This window comes from Macaca fascicularis, chromosome 1 (assembly GCF_037993035.2).
Source record: "Macaca fascicularis isolate 582-1 chromosome 1, T2T-MFA8v1.1".
Classification (NCBI taxonomy): Eukaryota; Metazoa; Chordata; class Mammalia; order Primates; family Cercopithecidae; genus Macaca; species Macaca fascicularis.
Genome location: NC_088375.1, coordinates 58,411,622 through 58,432,642, shown reverse-complemented (window position 1 = coordinate 58,432,642; position 21,021 = coordinate 58,411,622).

Genomic DNA, 21,021 nt, shown 5'->3' with positions numbered 1-21,021 from the left:
CAAATCAGAAAATATTTGCAATGCTTTTTTGAAATGTTGTTTTGGGAATAATTCAAATGGCACAGTTATTTAAAACTGTGACCTTCCAGAAAAACAGGCTATCCAGGTTTACAGTGCAATCTTTTGTATGACTTAACCTTATAAAAAGTACGGAAATTCTAGGTGTAGGGACGAGAGTGTTTAAGATGGAGAATATTGGGGCCAGGAGCTCCCTTTGGCTCTATTCTTTTCCAAAAAGAATCTGCAAATGGCACCTGCTAATGCTTTCTCTAGTCTGAGGGCCATCAATTACCCTAAGCTGGAAAATAAATTTCTATCATTTTGTTGGTAGCTTGCTAGATTATTAAATCTTGTAAGTAATTCAAATATGTTTGTATCAGGTACTGCCAAGGTGCTGGTGACACAAAGGTAAAAAATCCAGAGTCTTTACCTTCAGGGATTTTACAGTAGAGTGAGAAAGACAGCCCAGGAAACAGGCAGGAATCCTAGTGAAAAGCTCTGATACAGCTCCAGTGTGAAATTTTTCTTCCAAAATAATTATTACATTATAACACTGAATGAAAACCCGATCTTGCATTTGCTTATAAGGACAAACACACAGCCCCAGTGCACTCTCCTCCCACCCCCATCACTGTCCTTTTGCTTAAATATAATCTCCAAGGGATGCAAACACAACTACATCCTTGGCTCTTATAAACTTGGGCCATTGCCGGGCGCAGTGGCTCACGCTTGTAATCCCAGCAGCTTGGGAGGCCGAGGCAAGTGGATCACCTGAGATCAGGTGTTCAAGACCAGCCTGGTCAACGTGGTGAAACTCCATCTCTGTTTAAAATACAAAAATCAGCCGGGCATGGGGGTGCATACCTGTAATCCCAGCTACTTGGGAGGCTGAGGCAGGAGAATTGCTTGAACTCGGGAGGCGGAGGTTGCAGTGACCTGAGACTGCGCCACTGCACTCCATCCTGGGCAAGAGAGTAAGACTCTGTCTCAAAAAAAAAAAAAAAAAAAATTAAATAAAAAAAATAATAAATTTGGGTCATTATGGTACGTAGCTAACACTTCTGACAGGTTTCAGCCCAGCTATGGGTCTGCCTGCCTCACCATAGAAGAGCCTTCAGTTCTCCACCTTAGAATTCAGGGGTAGGTCACAATCCATCAATTAATACTGAAAGGATTTAAACATATACATCTGCGGTCATGGTTTTGTTTTCTTTTCTTTTCTTTTTTTTTTTTTTTTTGAGATGTAGGGCTGGAGTGCAGTGGCGCAATCTTGGCTCACTGCAAGCTCCGCCTCCCGGGTTCACGCCATTCTCCTGCCTCAGCCTCCTGAGTAGCTGGGACTACAGGCGCCCACCACTGTGCCCAGCTAATTTTTTATATGTTTAGTAGAGACGGGGTTTCACTGTGGTCTTGATCTCCTGACCTTGTGATCCGCTTGCTTTGGCCTCCCAAGGTGCTGGAATTACAGGCGTGAGCCACCTCGCCCGGCCTCGGTCATGATTTTCAAACACTGTTTCCCTTCTTTTAGACTCCAGATCCTGTGTTTAAATGAAATCAGTCCTCGGTATAAAACTGAAAGCTGCTACCCTCATTCCTGATTTCTGAGCACCTCTGTAGAACTCCTGCTGTTTTTTAGAAAGCAGACTTCAAGAATAAACATTAAAACAAAACAAAAAACCTTTAACTTGAATATTTCTTGCAAGTGCTTATGTTCATCTTTCTTTTTTTGTTTTGTTTTTGTTTTTTTTTTTGAGACGAAGTCTAACTCAGCTTCCCAGGCTGGAGTGTGCAGTGACACGATCTTGGCTCACTGCAACCTCCGCCTCCCGGGTTCAAGCGATTCTCCTGCCTCAGCCTCCCGAGTAGCTGGGATTACAGGCACACACCACCACACCCAGCTAATTTTTGTATTTTTAGTAGAGATGGGGCTTCACCATGTTGGCCAGGATGGTCTCGATTTCTTGACCTTGTGATCTGCCCTCCTCAGCCTTTTCCCGAAGTGCTGGGATTACAGGTGTGAGTCACTGCGCCTGGCCTATGTTCATCCTTTCTAAGGACACATAGTCTTCTTACTTCCTGTAATAATAATGATAATATTATATATTTTATAAAGCTCTTAACTTTTGGCTGGGCTCAGTGGCTCATGCTTGTAATCCCAGCACTTTGGGAGGCCAAGGTGGGTAGATCACTTGAGGTCATGAGTTTGAGATCAGCCTGACCAACATGGTGAAACCCTGTCTCTACAAAAAAAAAAAAAAAAAAAAAACCGACAAAAATTAGCCAAGTGTGGTGGCATGCATCTGTAGTCCCAGCTATTTGGGAGGCTGAATCACTTGAACATGGGAGATGGAGGTTGCAGTGAGCTGAGATTGTGCCACTACACTCCAGCCTGGGCAACAGAGCGAGACTCTATCTCACAAAAAAAGGCTTTTATCTTTTTCAAGTGCTTTTCCATCAGTTATTTCAGATTTTGTGGGCTATGTCTCCCACAGCTTAATGTAGCCATTTTAAATTTCATTGTGTATATCTAAGAGGAAAATTTGATATTATAACATTTTTATGGATTTTTCCCACTATTTGAGTAGTATTGCCTTTCAACTAAGTAGATCTCTTTTAAGCAACTATGATCGCTCATACTTAAGTCCAGTTATCTGACACTGAATAATCCACCTACTTGCAATAATCAATTAACCAACATATCAAAATATGCTATAATAAACAGAAAATCCCTAATTTTGACAATGCTTTCATATAATTTGTAAACTACATTTTAACAAGTCATTTTAATTCTCACAGCACATTATTACACTGTCAAATTGAAATTTAATTTTTTTGCAAGCTGCATTCATTGTTGTTAATATTTATAACTGTTAAGGGATTATAACCAAATGATATCTGGTCCTGGGATAAGGAAAGAGCAAGAATGCAATCTGTTAAATTGGATTAAAGTATTAAGCTCAATTTCTGAAAGCATACTGAATGCATTGCCATAAAAATTAAGATTTTGAAGTGTAGAAGTTTCTTATGATGCAGCAAATAATGAGAAGTCAAAAATGAAAAGGCATTCAGCCTGAAATGAATACTGCATAAAATAAAGAAAATAGAAACACAGGTTTCATTATTTTAAGGGAAAAAACTTCTATTTTACAGTAAAGAACAATAAGATGTGGGAAATGGAATGGGAGAATGGAGCAGTTTTCTTCCAGGGACAAGTATTTAAGAATGCTTTTGGCTGGGGGCGGTGGCTCACACCTGTAATCCCAGCACTTTGGGAGGCCAAGGCAGGTGGATCACCTGAGCTCAGGAGTTCGAGACCAGCCTGGGTAAATGGTGGAAATTAGCCGGGCGTGATGGTGGGCGCCTGTTGTCCCAGCTACTCAGGAGGCTGAGAAAGAATTGCTTGAGCGTGGAAGGTGGAGGATGCAGTGAGCCGAAATCACACCACTGCACTCCAGCCTGGGCAACAGAGTGAGACTTTGTCTCAAAAAAAAAAAAAAAAAAAAAAAAAAAAAATGCTCTCAAACCCCTGAAATGCTCTACTTAATTCTGTTGCCTTGTTGAGACAATCCACTAAAACCAGTAACTGTTCCTTTTTTCTTACAACTAAAAACACTTTTTTATTCATTTTTTAATTTATTTTTATTTTTTTGAGACAGAATCTCACTCTGTCACCCAGGCTGGAGAGAATGGCACAATGTCAGCTCACTGCAACCTATGCCTCCCGGTTTCAAGCGATTCTCCTGCCTCAGCCTCCCAAGTAGCTGGGACTACAGGCACGTGCCACCACACCCTGCTAATTTTTGTATTTTCAGTAGAGACAGGGTTTCACTATGTTGGCCAGGTTGGTCTCGAACTCCTGACCTCGTGATCTGCCCGCCTCAGCCTCCCAAAGTACTGGGATTACAGGCGTGAGCCACCGTGCCCAGCAATACTTCTTTATTGTAGAACATATATATGAAGAAAAAGAAAAAAAAATCACCATAAGCCCACCATCCAGAGATAACTACTGTTAACACTTTTAACAGCTTTATTGAGATTCACATCCCATATAATTCACCCATTGAAAGTGTATGACTCTATTTTTTTTAAAGTGTATTTAGAGTTGTACCATCATCAGCACCTAGTTTTAGAACATTTCATCACCCCAGAAAGAAACCTATTAGCATCACTCCCCATTTCCCCTAACACACATTTCCCCCTACTCAGTCCTAAGCAACTACTAATCTACTTTTTGTCTCTAGAGATTTGCCTATTCTGGATATTTCATATAAACAGAATCACAGTATGTGGTCTTTTACAACTGATTTCTTTCACTTGGCATCATGTTTTCAAGATTCCTCCATGTTGTAGCCGGTATCAGTACTTAATTTTTTAAAATTGCTGATTAGTATTCCATTGTATGTATGTAACATAATTTGTTTATCCGTTTATTATGGACATTGGGTTGTTTCCACTTGCTGACTGTTATGAATAATGCTGCTCTAAATATTCATGTACACATTTTTGTTTGAATACTTGTGTTTAATTCTCTTAGAATCTAGGAGACTGAAATTTCTGGGTCATATGGTATCCATACGTTTAATATTTTGAGGAACTGCTAAATTATTCTCCAAAATGGCTGTACCACTTTACATTCCCATCAGCAATGTATAAAGGTTCCAATTTCTCTACATCCTGACAAACCTTTATATTGTCTGCCAACTCTCTCTCTGTATACATATATATATATACATATTGCTATCCTAGTGGGTGTGAAGTGGTATCTCATTGTAGTTTTGATTTGCATTTCTCTAACGACTAATGATGCTGAGCATCTTTTCACGTATTGGTTATCTGTATATCTTCTATGGAAAAGGGTCTATTCAGATCCTCTGTCCTTTTAAAAATTTCGTTATTTTTAAAAGTTATTAAGACCTCATTATAAATTCTGGATACAAGTCTCTTATCAGATATATATTAATTATAAATCATTTATCCCATTCTATGAATTGTCTTTTATTTTCATGATAGTATCACTTGCAGCACAGAAGTTTTTAACTTGATGAAGTCTAATTTATCTATTTTTTCCTTTTGTCTCTTACACTTTTGGTGTTGTAACTTAGAAGGTTTTGTCTGACTCAAGGTCATGAAAATTGCACCTGTATTTTCTTCTACAAAGTTTCTAACGTTAGCTCTGACATGAGAGTCTGATCCATTTGATTTAATTTGTGGTAAGTGTGAGACTGGGGTTAAACTTATTTATTTTTTTTTTTTTGAGACGGAGTTTTGCTCTTGTTGCCCAGGCTGGAGTGCAATGGTGTGATCTGGGCTCACCGCAACATACGCCTCCCAGGTTCAAGCGATTCTCCCGCCTCAGCCTCCCAAGTAGCTGGGATTACAGGCATGTGCCATCACACCCAGCTAATTTTGTACTTTTAGTAGAGATGGGGTTTCTCCATGTTGGTCAGGCTGGTCTTGAACTCCCGACCTCAGGTGATCTGCCCACCTCAGCCTCCTAAAGTGCTGGGATTACAGGTATGAGCCACAACACCCGGCAAACTTAATTCTTTCATACATGGATATCCAGTCATCCAGGCAACATTTATTGAAAAGATTATTCTTTACCCTCATTGAATTGGCTAGACACCCTTGTTCAAAACCAATTGACCATAAGTGAAAGGGTTTATTTCTGGACTTTCAATTCTATTTTTCTGACCTATATGTCTATCCTTGTGCAACTATTAATATTTGTTATGAAATCACCTTTTTTCATATGTATTTTTCACATTTATTTTTTCAAAACCATTGAGTCATACCAAGCATGCAGTTTTTAACTTTTTTCTCTTAATAGACCATTAATATCCTCTCATGTCATTAAATATTCAACCTAATTTTTTTTTTTTTTGAGACGGAGTCTCGATCTGTCGCCCAGGCTGGAGTGCAGTGGCTGATCTCGGCTCACTGCAAGCTCCGCCTCCCGGGTTCACACCATTCTCCTGCCTCAGCCTCCCAAGTAGCTGGGATAACAGGCGCCCACCACCACACCCGGCTAATTTTTGTATTTTTAGTTGAGATGGGGTTTCACTGTGTTAGCCAGGATGGTCTCGATCTCCTGGCCTTGTGATCTGCCTGCCTTGGCCTCCCAAAGTGCTGGGATTACAAGCGTGAGCCACCGTGCCTGGCCTATTCAACCTAATTTTTAACGGTTGCATTATATTCCATTATACAGATTAGTTAAACTAATCTCTTACTCAATGCTTAAGAGATTGTTTTCAGAATAACATTATCTTTAACATAATAAACACCCCCAAAATATAGCTCTATTTGTATCAGCAACTACACCATAAGAAAAAACCTAGAAAGAAAATTGCTAAGTACAAATATTTTTAAGAACTTGATTAAAAAATACTGCTATTGTATTATTTTACTAGCAATGTACAAGAGCGTGAGTTTCTTTATATGCTTACTAAAGCTGGATATTATCATTTAAAAATCTTGACAAATTTTGAATTCACATTTTATCAATGATTTGTAAGAAGATATCTCAAACCTGGAAGTTTTTGATAGATTAAGTCAAATAACCAACTTTTCCCCATCTCTTAAAGATCTCAAATTATGTATATACATGTATAAATATACGTGTGTGTACACACACACACACACACACATTTTAGTTTCTTGTAGAGATGAGGTCTCACTATGTTGCCCAGGCTGGTCTTGAACTCCTGGGTTCAAGGGATCCTCCTGCATCAGCCTCCCCAAATGCTGGGATTATAGGCGTGAGCCGTGACATCCAAACAAAAATCTCAAATTTTAATGTTATTTTTATTTTCATTTTCTGTACGTAGTACTGCCTTATTTTGCCTCACAGAGTAAATTGCCATTGAAAGAAAACACTATGAAGAGAGTCACCTAATGAAGCAATCAATAAGATATAGATTTACAGAGACAGGGTGACTACTCCAGCAAGGACTCACTTGGTTACTTTATATCAATGTGGTCACCAAGTGAAGTTAGCTATGTAAGTTCTGAAAGTAAAGTTGATCAGTGATTCAGAGTTGATTGGTCTCTGATGAAAGGACTCACGGTAACCAACTCACTAAAGACTGATATTTAAAATGGAATGCCTTTTTACTCATTTCTTGTGAGGCACCTCACTGACACAGACCAGATTGCTCAAAATGTTTGCTCAGGGCATGTTTTCTCTTGCATGAGACCTGACACATAGAAAATACTCAATAAAGGCCAGGCACAATGGCTCAGGCTTATAATGCCAACACTTTGGGAGGCTAAGGCAGGAGGATTGCTTGAAGCCAGAAGTTCGAGACCAGCCTGGGCAACAAAGTGAGACCTCTGTCTCTACAAAATTAAAAATTAAAAAAAAAATTAGCCAGCCATGGTGGCTTGTGCCTGTAGTCCCTGTAGTCTCAGCTACCTGGGAGGCTGAGGCAAGAGGACTGCTTGAGCCCAGGAGCTCAAGGCTACAGTGAGCTATGATTGTGCCACTACACTACAGACTAGGCAACAGAGTGAAACCTCATCTCACAAAAAAAAAAAAAAAAAAAGAAGAAGAAGAAAGTACTCAATAAGTATCAGCCATTATCATTATCGTTGTTATTATCATTAATATTATAGTGCAACTGACTGTGATTTTACTTATCTCCCCTTTATAGGGAACACATTCTGATCTTTGAGATGGCTCTTGACCTTTTGGAGTCATGCTCACTTTGGGAGTCTAATGAAATCTGTGGATACTTCCAGCAGATAAAAAAGCCCATATATACATATGGAGAACGGGCTAAGAACTGTGTTCTTACGTCCACTATGGCCCTACTCGAATGCTCAGACTTGAGCAGTCCTAAGTTAAAAGTAAAATGCATTCGCAGTTCACAATCAGGCAACCACAGTAGAACGCAGGGCTGGGACAAACTCTCTTGGCTTTTTCCTTTCATTTTGCTTTATGTCTCTCTTCCTTTTTTTCTTGGAAATATCCTCCCCTTGGAAAGCCAAAACCTGTGAAGCCCAGGCCTGTCTTGATTCAAGACACAAATAGTCCTCACCCACTTGGCTCACTGCTCTCCTTTTCATGTCTCTCTCTCTCTCTCTCGCTCTCTCTCTCTTTTTAAAGGGATTTCACTATTCATGTAGATATTCCATCTGACATCTTGGCCTCTCAGTTCCTCAGTCTTTTTGGCCTCTGATCATCTGATCCTCCGTGCCCCCTCAGACAACCATGGCATTCTTTTTGTCATGACAATCACTGCACACTTCTGACACTATAACTTCCAGAGTCCTATTCTCTGACCAGCATCCCCCATCCTTCTGGATTCTCTTCTCAAGAACTCCTGCTTCAGCAGTTCTTTAACTCCATGAAGAACTCTCATCCTTAGACTCTATCATTTTCTCAACTATAATCAGCTATCCGTGTCCTCACGTCTTTTTCTTTAGCTAGCCTAAAAGCCACAGCTCATGTTTATAATGACTCCCTTGCAAACACCCTTAAAACCCTTGCCCCTCTCTCCCTGAGCTTACCCTGTTGCATTCAATTAGGAAAGCCTCCAACTCTGCTTATACCCAACAATCTGCTCACTCTGGGCCTGCATGAGAGCAGCCAAATAGTGCTCAGCTGATCTTATTCACCATGTCCATTAGTTTTCTTTAAATTCATGGACCAAAATCTCAGTTGGGTACTTAGCATATTTGACAATCCTACTGTAAATGTTCTCTTTCCCACACTTCAAAAAGACTAGTTCACGTCTTCTGTCTTTTCAAAGCTTCTAAATGATACCACCTCCCGACAACCCCCGCTGTGGCCCCACTCTTACCGACAGCTTTAACAAAAAATGAATAAATCAAAGTAGACAGCCAGGCACCGTTGCTCACACCAGTAATCCCAACACTTTGGGAGGCTGAGGTGGTCGAATCACTTGAGGTCAGGAGTTCGAGACCAGCCTGGCCAACATGATGAAACCCCGTCTTTACCAAAAATACAAAAAATTAGCCAGGTGTGGTGATCCTCAGGAGGCTGAGGCAGGAGAATCATTTGAGTCTGGGAGGCGGAGGTTGCAGTGAGCTGAGATCACGCCACTGCACTCCAGTCTGGGCAACAGGGCGAGACTCTGTCTCAGAAAAAAAAAAAAATCAAAGCAGACAATGACCACTCAAACTACAGTCTGCTTTTGTATGTACCCATTGTGAGTTACCTCCTAGTTCCATGGATCAAGCGTTCTTGCATTTCAAAGGCTAGCCCTTCTGTTTGTGTTCTGGAGCCCATGCAAATCTTGCATCTTCAAGGACTTTGCTCTGGAAATTATTCCCTCACCTGTATAATCAACTTCTCCCTTTCCCATGGTTTATTTCCACCAGCAAACAATATGCCATAATAGCTCCTATCTCAAGAGAGAAAAAAAATATCTTGACTACATGTCTCCCTCCAGCCCCAGGCAAGTTTCTCTGCTCCCCTTCATAACAAAACTTCTTGAGTTGACCATAATTGCTGATTAGCCTTTTACCCTACATTTTCTCCTCAGTCTATTTCCCCTGAGATTCCTCTAGTCCAAGTCACTAATGGCTTCCATTCTGCCAGATATAACAGTCACTTCTCTGTTTTTATTTTACTCGAATATCTAAGAGGTATTAGACATACTTCTCCTTGAAATACTTTCTTCTTTTGCTTCTAGGGCAAAACAATCTCTGGGTTTCCTTCCTTCTTCAATGACATTTATTCTTAGATCATTTGCCAGTTCTTCTTCGGCTCAGTCTTTAAAAGCAGGAGTGCCAAAGTCCTTGTCCCTGCTTCTCTTCTCTCCGTTTATGCATACTCCCAAGTGACCATTTCCATTCCTGTCGCTTTACATGCTATTTTTAAACTTAAAAGAGTGGTTGAGGAGCTAGGTGACTGAGGTAAGGGTAGGAGTACAGTTCGTACCTTTTACTTTTTATACAAGCATCACATACTCAGACCAATTAAAATGTAAATAAATATGTGAGAGCGAAAAACATTTCTCTCATTTAGGCCACAATTAATTTGATTTTTTTCTTATATGCAGCCAAGCTGAATCCTAACTCATACAGAGGGACAGGCTGAATTTACAGGGCAAAAAGGGGTAACTACTAGTGTTAAGGCAGGAGGAATAGAATCCCCAGCCCCATTGGAGGAATCAGCCTTTGGTAGGACAAAGGGCACATCCTATGTAGCACAGAAGGAAGGAGGAGAGAATTACTGATGATGCAGGAAGATCTGCATGTTTGGTAAGAAACTGAGAGGGGTCTTATGTCATGGCTTCATGCTGTCTATGAAATAGGAGGCAAGGTTCTCTAATCAGTCAGGGAGTGGGTCCAGGGGAGCTGAGAGAGGGGATTTTTGAGGCTTGGAGGGAGTGATGGTTTACAATCATTGTTGCTGCAATGGAAGAGCAAGTTGACCAGAGGAAAGCAATAGGATTATTGAGGGCCCCTTTGTAACTGGTAATCATGAATTATTATTATTATTATTATTACTTGAGATGAGGTCTCCTTGAGTCACCCAGGTTGGAGTGCAGTGGCGAGACTGGATCTTGGTTCACTACAACCTCCACCTCCTAGGCTCAAAGGATCCTCCTCCAACCTCAGCCCCAAGTAGCTGGGACCACAGGCACACGACACTATGCCCAGCTAATTTTTTTTTTTTTTTTTTTTTGGTATTTTTGATAGAGATGAGGTTTCACAATGTTACCCAAGCTGATCCCCTGAGCTTGGGTGATCTGCCCACCTCAACCTCCCAAAGTGCTGGCTGGGATTACAGGTGTGAGCCAACACACCCGGTCGGGTACTCATAAATTTATAGCGGGGAGTGCAGCAGGTATGAGTTGTAACTTTCTTGGTTCAAATCCAGGCTCTGCCAGTAAATGATTGCTCTCAGGCAGGTTTCTTAAACTTTGTACCTCAGAGTTTCTTCATTTGTAAAATGGGGGCTCATTCATTTATTCAACAAATATTTAAGTGTCTACTATGCACTATTAGACACACTTCTCCTTGAATGGGGCTGAGATTAGAGCCAAATGGCCAGGTATGATGGCTCATGCCTGTAATCCCAGCCCTTTGGGAGGCCGAGGCAAGAGAATTGCTTGAGGCCAGAAGTTCAAAACCAGCCTTGCCAACACAGTGAGACCCCCGCCCCCATCTCTATTTTTAAAATATTAAAAAGTATTTTTAAAAAAATGTATTAGAGCCAAAAACAAGAAAAAGTTCATGGAGCTCATAGTAGTTATATGTGCCTTCCTTTTAGGTTGTTACGAGGATTACACGAGATTTTAATTTCCTAAATGTTAAGATGTATGCTCTTTTTACATTTTACAGCTCTGAAATTGAGATTCATTTTACAATCAATGGCATTTTACAGTTAATTGGCAGGGTGTTTTTCTTTTTTAGTGTTATATAGAGTAATGGTGTCACTTATAATCAATGGGGTTTCAGATTCCATAAAATATGATCATACTTATAAAAGCTTAATAAAGTGTCTGGAAGGCTATACACTGCAGCACTTGTAATAGAAAATAACTGGAAACAGCTCAAATGGTTATCTGCAAGAGACTGGAACTATAGTGCACCCAAAGGAGAAGTGGAAAGAAATGAAGAATATTTTTATACACTGCCATGAAGCAATCTCTAGGATATGTTGTCAACTGAAAAGAAGGTGGAAAAAGTATCTGCAGTATGCTTCTGTTTATCTAAAAGGTATATATATATACACACACACATATATATATACACACACACAGATATAAAATACTTGCTTATATTTTCAAAACTGGAAGGATAGGCCGGGCGCGGTGGCTCAAGCCTGTAATCCCAGCACTTTGGGAGGCCGAGACGGGTGGATCACGAGGTCAGGAGATCGAGACCATCCTGGCTAACCCGGTGAAACCCCGCCTCTACTAAAAAAAATACAAAAAACTAGCCGGGCGAGGTGGCGGGCGCCTGTAGTCCCAGCTACTCGGGAGGCTGAGGCAGGAGAATGGCGTAAACCTGGGAGGCGGAGCTTGCAGTGAGCTGAGATCCGGCCACTGCACTCCAGCCTGGGCGACAGAGCGAGACTCCGTCTCAAAAAAAAAAAAAAAAACTGGAAGGATAGACAAAATAATTTTTGAATTAAAAAAAAAAATTAAGTAACCTATGGGGGAGAGAAGGAATAGGGTGGAAGGACCAGGAATAAAAGCTAAAGTTTTCGGAATATACATTGTTTTGTAGATTTGATTTCAAACCCTGTAAATGTATTGTGCTTTTGTTTTCATTTTTTTAGAGATAGGACTAGCTATGTAGCCTAAACAGGAGTACAGATCATTCACAGGTATGATCATAGCACCCTATAGCCTCATACTCTGGGGCTTCAGTGATTCTCCCGACTCAGCCTCCCAAGTAGCTGAGACAGGTTTATAAAATTATAAAACCAGGTTAAATCAAAATGGAAAAGAAAATCAATTCATGAAAATCAAAAGCAAAAGGAAACAAATAAATCCATCCTTCCAATTGACTTAGTGGCTTAACCATACAGAAAAGATTATTTCATGTGGTTTTAAAACACAATAATTTGACTATGCATCCTTACTAGAATATATCTGGAATTTTTAAAAAGTCAAAGACATTTTAAACTATTTTCAGTAATTATATAGTTAGTAATAATTTTGGTATTATTATTCTGAAACCATTTTATGTATAACAATAAAATTATATTAATTTTTAAAATTTATTTATTTTGAGATGGAGTCTCGCTCTGTCGCCCAGGCTGGAGTGCACTGGTGTGATCTCGGCTCACTGCAACCTCCACCTCCTGGGTTCAAGCAATTCTCCTGCCTCAGCCTCCTGAGTAGCTGGGACTACAGGTGCGCACCACCATGCCTGGCTAATTTTTGTATTTTTAGTAGAGATGGGGTTTCGACATGTTGGCCAGGCTGGTCTCAAACTCCTGATCTCAGGTGATCCATCCACCTCCACCTCCCAAAGTGCTGGGATTACAGGTGTGAGCCACCACTCCTGGCCATTAATATTCTTAGAAACTAAAATTTTCAGTGTAAAAGTGATATCAGAATACAATTTAAAACTTTTCAATTAAAAACCTTTTAACTTTTTAAAGTTAAATAAAAACCTTGTAATCCTAAATTTGAATAAAATGAACTTATGATTTTTTTCTCCTAAAAAAGAAAAAAGGAATGTCGGAGCTCTGTCCACTAAAAAGGCTTAGAAACCATAACCAATTTAGTAGCAATTAGCATCCTCATGCCTAGGCTGTGGCCTGTAAATACCATTTTCTGTTAAACGGAATCAGAAACCCAGGCTCCTGATAGAAATGGCTGATTCTCAGTCTGGGACAAAAATAATGTAAGATGGGCCAGGCGTGGTGGCTCACGCCTGTAATCCCAGCACTTTGGGAGGCCGAGGTGGGTGGATTACCTGAGGTCAGGAGTTTGAGACCAGCCTGGCCATGTCGAAACCCGGTCTCTACTAAAAATACAAAAATTAGCCAGGCGTGGTGGCATGTGCCTGTAGTCCCAGCTACTCCGGAGGCTGAGGCATGAGAATCGCTTCAACCTGGGAGGCGGAGGTTGCAGTGAGCCAAGATCCCATCATTGCACTCCAGCCTGGGCAACAAAGCGAGACTCCATCTCAAAAAAAAAAAAAAAAGTAAGAAGAGCTGGCAACAAGCTCCATCACACCAGAAAGCAAGGAAGCTTTCAAAGACTACTGGGTTTTATGTGTCAAAAAGACCCTAAAGCCACCTTGAAGAGGTTCCCACTGTCAAAGATGGGACAATTTAAGCTTCACAAAGAGTAGTAAGTGCAGTGAACCGAAATGCATCAAATATGTTAAACATTCTTAAGTCTGGCCTAACACAGTAACTCACACCCATAATCTCAGCACTTTGGGAGGCAGCGGCAGGAAGATCACTTCAGTCTAGGAGATGGAGACCAGCCTGGGCAACACAGTGAGAAACACATCTCCACAAAAAATTTTTAAAAAATTAGCTGGGCGTGGTACTGTGCCTATAATCCCGGCTACTCAGGAAGCTGAGGCAGGAGGATCGCTTGAGCCAGGGAGGTCAAGGCTGCAGTGACCCTAAATCATGCCACAGCACTCCAGCTGGACAACAGAGCAAGATCCTGTCTCAAAAAATAAATAAATAAAAATAAATCTTTGAGTCTGCCAGACGCAGAGGCTTACATCTGTAATCGCAGCACTTTGGGAGGCCGAGACGGGCGAATCACCTGAGGTCAGGAGTTCAAGACCAGCCTGGCCAACATGCTGAAACTCTGTCTCTATAAAAATACAAAAACTAGCTGGGCATGATGGCAAATGCCTATAATCCCAGCTACTCGGGAGGCTGAGAGGGGAGAATCGCTTGAACCCAGGAGGCAGAGGCTGCAGTGGGCCGAGATTGTGCCACTGCACTCCAGCCTGGCGACAGAGTGAGACTCTGTCTCAAAAAATGAAAAAAAAAAAAAAAAAAAAAAAAAAAAAAAAAAATCCTTGAGTCCTTAGTGACTAAGGAAAAAAAAAAAAAAACATGCACACTCATAGGTTACCTTTGGAAGATGCCGGAGGATCAACTCCTTAGCCCATGGTTACAAAGCAACACTCTTAATCAGTACAGCCATCTGTGCAGTGCTAGAACATTTCTGTAAAATACCTCAGGCTCCTTGGAGTGCTTAAAGAAATCCTGAAAGTACACAATATAAGTGGGGTATGATGAAAAAGGAAGACAGAAGATGACAGACATGTTGGGAGAGAAATTAATAGACTAATGGTCCCAGTGTGGTTGAAAATGATCATGATGGGAGAAGTTGAACAAAGTAAAGCTGGAAGAAAAGGAGGTTGTTGCCAGATAAAAGAATATCTGATTTGGTGATCCGATTTGTCCCCTGCCGAGAAATTTAGAGTTGCCTTGGGAAAACCTAAGATGCTCTTCTCTTCATCTTTCGAGAGTTTAATGTTCCATGAACATGCCTAATCTTGAAAGGGAGAATCCAGCACAATACTTTTTCCTCTGGAAAATTAATGTATATTGACAGCAGGTTTCTTTTCTTTTCTTTTCTTTTCCTTTTTTTTGAGAGGTCTCTCTCTTGTCCCCCTTGTTTGAGTGCAATGGCTTTATCTTGGCTCACCGGAACCTCTGCCTCCCAGGTTCAAATGGTTCTCCTGCCTCTGCCCCCCAGCTGGGATTAAGGTGCTTGCCACCACGCCAGGCTAATTTTTGTATTTTTTAGTAGAGATGGGGTTTCACCATATTGGCCAGGCTGGTCTCGAACTCCTGACCTCAGATGATCCGCCCACCTTGGCCTCCCAAAGTGCTGAGATTACAGGCGTAAGCCACCGCGCCCGGTCATACTGGCAGCAGGTTTCTAAGTATGCTAATGGTCATAGCTCTTATATGATGTCCTCAGAGTATGACATCCTTGCAATATTGAATCTAGGGAAACCTGCCTGAGCCTCCCTTTGCTGAAGTTTACAAGGGTAGATTTTATAGTTCAGTAGCTGTCTATTTTTCTAACCATTCAATGACATCTTTCTAAGTTCAAGTTTTAGGATGAATGTGGAGTGATAAAACAGATCTCATTTTAATTCGGCATTTCCTAAGTTGTCATCCCAGAAGCTTTGCTGTCAAGAATTATATACTTCTGTGAATGTATCTGTACCAGGAGTTTGAGCAGAAAAAATAATAGTGATCACTGAGATCACAAACTCTATGATGTATATGAGATTAGTAGGATGACATTTCTAAGATTATTACATTAAAATGTTTATCATCTTATCATAAGTATTAAATTCCTCTCTATAAAAGTTTTCATCGTCATGTTATGTTTTGTGGTTACTATAAAGCTATGTAGTGCATATTGAACTTGAGTGTCAACCATGACTCTGTCTCCTTCACCCTCTATGTCCTATCTATCAAGAAGAACTATTGACCTAACTTTTTCTTTATCTCTTTATTCTGTCTACTTCTCTTTTTCTCCACTGCCACTACTTCAGGCCACCCTAAAGTTCAGGCCATCTCCTCTTCAGGCTGAACTATTGCCTCAGCTTCCCACCTTGGTTTTACCCTCTACAATCTTCTCTCCGTATTTTAGCATCCCCTGCAATCATTTCTCCATATTGCAGCATAAAGAAATAAATCTCTGCTGTTAAATGCCACTGACATTTTGGGGTCATTTGTTGCTGCAGTATAACTTGATCTAAGAAGACTAATATCTAACTTATTTCAGTTCCTTGGATGTGCTATACCTCACTTTGGGCCTTTCCTTCCTCTTCTTTTTCCTATTTTAATTGCCCCAATTCCTCTTCAGCCTTTAGATCTCAGTTTAGATGCCATTTCCTCTGGGAAGCTTTCCCTGATTCAGCAGGTCTGGCTTATGTATCCATCCTTACATTCCTATGAAACTCTGTAATTCCCTTAACAGCACTTACTATGGAATTGTCTGTCCCCCTCCTTCACCTGCCTGCTGGAAGCTTGGTGAGGGCAGAGACTATGACTTCCTATTTCATCATTATATTCCCAGTTCTGGGCACATGGCAAATGCCATAAATCTGTTGAATGAGTAAATAGTTCAATTCTTAGAATTTGAATACTTGGTCATACTACTTATCAGGAAAAGATGCCAAGGCAGAAAAAGTACTGAGGTCCAAGTTCTGATCTGATTCATTGTGATACCAGTAGAAAAAAAAAAAATCAATGGCAGTCAAATACTATTAAACTGTGCTTTCCTGTCTCCACCTTGATGAAAATTTATACAGGCTTTCCAAGCCTCACATATTAAAAGAGTAAGGAGTAGCTATAAACTAATACGTGTGAGACTGAAGTTTCCCGAGATGAAAGAATGCTAGGCATTATTATTTCTATACATGTTTCAACAGCACATGAGAATAACATACAGGTCAGCTCACATTATTGCAGCATTTCCTGTTCTAAGACACAGCTTAAGGCAAACTCTTAGAATGGTTAAGTAGGATGTATGCATTCCACAACTCTTGCCTAATTGAGTCACCCTTGTATACTTTCCCGTCCCTCCCTGCCATAAAGCGTATTAAAATTGTATTAGTAACGCCATCTGTGATTTCCATGTGACCTAATATAAATAATGTTTTCTGTGGCCCCACAATTAAAAAACCATCATAAAACCATGTCAGTGAAGATCTTTCGTGAAGAAAACAGAAATGGGAGTTTAGATTAATTATACTGTGCTCTGGTGAGACCTACGAGGAAATCTGATTCTGAGCTTTTTGATTAAAGAACACAGAGTGGGAAAGAGTCACAAGTGAGACCTGAGTGGCTCTGAGGTTTGACTTATTAACCTTGAAAGGTGAAGAACTTGATGTTAAAAATTAGGCTTCGGCCGGGCGCGGTGGCTCAAGCCTGTAATCCCAGCACTTTGGGAGGCCGAGACGGGCGGATCAGGAGGTCAGGAGATCGAGACCATCCTGGCTAACACAATGAAACCCCGTCTCCACTAAAAATACAAAAAAATTAGCCGGGCGTGGTGGCGGCGCCTGTAGTCCCAGCTACTCGGAGGCTGAGGCAGGAGAATGGCGGGAACCCGGGAGGCAGAGCTTGCAGTGAGCCGAGATCGCGCCACTGCACTCCAGCCTGGGCGACAGAGCGAGACTCCGCCTCAAAAAAAAAAAAAAAAAAAAAAAAAAAAATTAGGCTTCACCCAGCATCCTTACTCACATGTAGAAATGAGTTGCAACTCACTAGGCTTCATTCATTCATTCAGAATGAATCATCCTGCTCATCAAGATTGGCTACTTTTCCAAAAGTAACAATAAGAATACAAACATATACAGCAAAGGTCTAAAGCTTCCATAAGAAAACTAAGGAAAGTTGGGCACAGTAATGGAACACGTGAGTGTGAGTTATGTCTAAGGTTTCCAACAGATTGGGAATTTTAGGAACACTAAACATGGTTTTGGAACCAGGTTTCCTGATTGAAACTTAAAGGGACATGGTTTTATACTTAAAGAAAAGCTTGAAGGCAGTGTAGTCTAGTGGATTTAGGAGACAGACCTGGGCTTAAATTCCTGCTGTGCCACTACCTAGCTGTGTGACCTTGGGCAAGTTGCTTAATTACCTTAACCTGTTTCTTCATTAGTACAATGGGGATAAAATGCCTACTTTATAAGATTACAGTGAGAACTGAATATGACAATGTGTCTAAAATGCTTTGCACAATGCCTAGCCATAGACAGTCTAATTAAATAGTAACTATAATCATGGAGCTCTCCAGTGAAGAACTGGACTGCCCTGTAAGGTGGGAGGCACCCTGTCTCTAAAAGCATTCAACAAGCCGGTTGGTCCTGTAGCAGGGTGATATAAAATAATTCCTCCTACAAGGGTATGGAGAGTAGCAAGGGGTGGTGATTGGACTCTGATGAATGCATTCAAACCTAAGATTCTATGACACATTAATGCTTAAATTGCTTTACAAATATTGATTCTAAAATAAAATGGCCCCCCAAATACACAAAACTAAAATTGCCGGACTACAGGGAAAAATGAACACATCTACCTTTACAATGGGAGATGGATTGCTTGATCTATTTTATCTACTAACAGGTAAGAGAAATACTGATGGGGAAATACTGATGGGGAAATCTGAACATGAACATTAGTAAAGACACAGAATATCTGAAATACCAAGTTTGATTTATTTGCAAGTATCATGTATCTATCTATTGGTAAATAAACATTCTTCTCTGGTTTTAAAAATATATAAAAATTGACCATAGACAAGCCATACAGCATGATCGGGCTACTGTACTCCAGCCTGAGTGACAGAGAGAAGATCCTGTCTCTTTAAAAAAATAAAATAAAAAACAGAGAGAGGAAAAAAAGACTTCATAAAGAAAATGAAAAGATTTTGGACTAAATCCTGGATTAGGGGAAAAAAATAGCTCTAAAACATCTTAATGGAACAACTGGTAAATTTTCAATAAAGACTGCACGTTAGCTACTCGTACTATATCAATGTTAAACTACCTAAATTTCAGCCAGGCCCAGTGGCTCATACCTGTAATCCCAGCACTTTGGGAGGCCAAGGCAGGTGGATCGCTTGAGCCTAGCAGTTGGAGACCATTCTGGGCAACATGGCAAAACCCCATCTCTAACAACAAAAAAATTCCAGGCGTGGTGGGGTGTGCCTGTAGTCCTAGCTACTTGGGATGCTGAGGTGGGAGCCTCACTTGAGCCCGGGAGGTGGTTGCAATGAGCCGAGATTGCACCACTGCACTCCAGCCTGGGTGACAGAGTGAGACCTTGTCTCAAAAAACAAACAACCTCAATTGGAACATTTTTCTGTGAGTATAAAAGAGAGTATCATTGTCTTTGGAGACATATGCTACAACGTACTCCCAAATGGTTCAGAAAAAAAAATATATATATATAGTATACATATTTTTTATATATCGTATCTCCTACACACAAATATAGCAAACTGTGAACCTATGTGATGGGCATACAGGAGTTCATTAATCCTGAAACTTTTTGATAAGGTTGATTTTTTTTCAAAATAAGTAAAAAAAATTTTTTTTTATTTTAAAACGCACACTATAAACAGGAAGATATCTGCAACACACACAATTAACAAGATTGTTATTCATTATATATACATATATACGTTATATATACACTTATATATGTATACACACACACACCCCCTTAGAAGGGGAAGAGAAAACATGAAGGAATAATCAACATATTTCAAAGTGCTCAACCTTATCAGTAATTACGAAATGCAAATGAAGACAAAAACATGGTATTTATTCTGGGTAGACTAGCAAAAACTAAGAAGTGTGAAAATAACGAGGATTAGAGAGAATTGTGGTCGGTACTGGCGGCCGTACAGATTGGTACAACCACTTTGAAAACAATTCTGCATTATCTTTGAAAGCTGAACAGCCCCCATAGCCTCTGATGCCGTAGTGCTGCTCCTAGGTTCAAATTAGAGTCCAGCGCAAGTACAGAAGGTGAACAAGAATGCTCCTACTAGCCCTGTTAGTAATTACTAGGGGCAGATTCAGGTTTTGTGGGGTATGAGCTTATATAATTGGAGAAGAGTGAGGCTTTTAAAGAAAAAGATTCAGAATTATGAATAAAAATTAGGTTCAAAAGTGAATATTTTTTATAATGGCAAAATAAATTACAACAATTACAAATTTCACAAAACCCAGGAAAAGAGTTCTGTCATAGGTATGTGACCTACAAACTTGGGAAGTTGATACATTTAGTCTGTGTGATTCCTATCAAAAAAGAAAATACTTAAAGCGCATTTATAATCCTACCGGCTACAGTATTGAATACATTCCCAACAGGAGAAAACTTCCTTTTGACTGGGCAGTAAGAAATAAATGTTCTGTTAATACACTTAACAACTTGGATGAATCAAAAAAACAAATGTTGAGCGATAAAAAGCAATTCCAGGCTATATATAATTTTACAAAGCTCAAAAAGAAAAATACACGAATACACAGTTAGGAATGCATCCAAATATGATAAAACCACTAAAAATGACAAAGAGGGATAAAACGGAAGATGGTGGTGAGCTAAGAGGCCAGGAGTAGAATCCTGGAGATGCATGGATACATGCTAAATACTGATAACGTGGTGGAGTGATACTTTCATTAGTATACTTTACATTTTACATATTTGGTAAATAGCTATTTTGTATGTATCGAATATTACATCGAAAATATTTACTTAAGGCACCTGAATGTAAGCTGGCTTCCCTCCTTCCTCTCCCGTGCTGTCTCCTTTCCCCCATCACTTCTCAACTACAAACTGCTTGGGACACGTGGCTCCAGAGGTTGGCAAAACAGGGAAATGTCAGCCCACAAGGACCAAGAACCGTGACTTGTGTTACTTTCTTGTTGGTGTTGGGGCTGGCGGGGAGGGGTGCGGTGGTGCAGGAAATATTATCCAGCATATCAAATACGCCACATCAAGCTGACTCTGAATTTTGAGTGGCTCTACTAGCTAAAGCCAGAAAAGGGTTTTTGAGCCCAACGGGAAGAAGCGCC